Source organism: Tupaia chinensis, unplaced genomic scaffold (assembly GCF_000334495.1).
Source record: "Tupaia chinensis unplaced genomic scaffold, TupChi_1.0 Scaffold000047_1, whole genome shotgun sequence".
NCBI lineage: Eukaryota > Metazoa > Chordata > Mammalia > Scandentia > Tupaiidae > Tupaia > Tupaia belangeri.
This window is the reverse complement of record NW_006159505.1, coordinates 616,024-617,827: the sequence shown is the minus strand read 5'-3', so window position 1 is coordinate 617,827 and position 1,804 is coordinate 616,024.

Genomic DNA, 1,804 nt, shown 5'->3' with positions numbered 1-1,804 from the left:
CGCTTGCGCCCGCGCGGCGGCGCCCGAGTCCGCGGAATGAGCGGCGGGGCGGATGGCGGAGGCCCCGCGCCGCGCTGCCGCCGGGACCTAGCTGGGCTCTTTGCCTGGGCCCTGGGATGGGACCCCGGAGGACGCATGTTGGCCTCCGGTTTAGTGAGCAGGGAACCTGTTCTGGGGGAGATCGTGGCAGAGGACTGCCTCGCGAGGTGATGTGCCGGTTCTAATCCTTGTTCACTCAGTGTTTTAACAGCAACTGTGAACCCTGAAGCCACTCCCCCAGCTGATGGGTCTTGGGCGTTTAAATTTTTGGAAGGCCCTTTTTTATATTTCAACTTTATTATGTGATAACTGTTTATGTTCCTCAATGACCAGTGTTTGTCCTAACTCTAAACTTAGTAAATCTTTCTTTCCAAAGGGGGGAAAATATCAATCTGGGATAGCTAAAGCCCTGTCTTCAGAATAGCAGTACAAGTAACGGGGGGTGGGGGGTGGGGGGGTCCTCGGCGTCTGCAAGGATGTGTCAGGGTTTTTAGGTAGCCTCAATTCTCAGAGAAAGGGAGCACCTCAGCTTCAGAACCTGCCAGGCCTGCAGGAGCACATGCTCACTGTTTAACAGACTAGGGCAGTGCCTCTGATGGTCTATGGTTGTCTAGACTGGGTCTCATGCTTCTTCCCTTTTTGTTGTATCATCGTCCCTTTAGTCCAGTGGCTATATGGTATCCCTCTGCAAACAGCTGTTTCCTTAATACCCAAGTCCTTCCCTCTGCACTGTGAGTCTGCAGCCTGCAAGCCAGACTGCACTGGCCAAGGGTCTACTTGAGAATGGCATCCCAGTCGGTTGGGCAGCTATAAGACTACACCTTGGACTAGGGCTTAAACAGATGTTTATTTCTCATGGTTCTGGAGACTGGCAAGTTCAAGATGAAGGTGCCTCCAGATTTGGTGTCTGGCGAAGGCTTCCTGGCTTGTAAACAACTACTTTCCTGCTATGTGTTGATAGGCCTTTCCTGGTGCAGGTGCATGGGGGGATGGGAGCAAAGAGAGAGAGAGAGAGAGAGGACACACGCTTATAAAGGCACCAATTCCATCATGAGACTCTCACCCTCATGACGTAATCAAAACCTAATTACCTCCCAAAGCCCCCACCTCCTAATATAACATTGGGAGTTAGGATATCAGTAAGAGTTTTGAGGAGACACACACTGGTCCTACCCTTCAAGGCTACAGCCGTTACTGTAACTTGGGACACACAAGGGCAATGATGTAAACTTGATCACACAGAGTGACCATCATGGCTGCCTTGTTCTGAAGGTGCAGAGGTTGCCTTGGAGCCAGGTTACTGTCTGGAGGCTGGGAGTTAGCCACTTTGTGGTACTATCCTGACAACTCTAACACCCCATCCCAACAACAAAACAGCAAAAAACCCCCACCCCTAGATCCACCCTCGGGTTTGCCCAAGGCGCTCTTCTCTATCTAGACTGTTTCCCAAGGCCTTAAGCCGGCTAAATGCTTGGTAAGGGCTCACACCTTGGCAGGAGCTCAGATTTTCTTCCTGTTCAGACAGGAGAGTCCCTCCTGGGCCTACAGAGCTAGGCTCCCATTTGTTCCTGCAGAAAATGAAACAGGACTCAGATTCAGGCTCAGCCTCTTTGCCCAGTCTCTCGCTGTAGCCCCAGAGGTCTGTTCCATCCTCATCACTGTCTTGGGCAGAATATTCCTTAAGGGAGCTTTTAGCTCTTGAGTCTCCTCCTTCCATATCCAGGCCTAGGTGAGGCAGGCCGGAAGAGGAAGTGTAGTGTAGGGA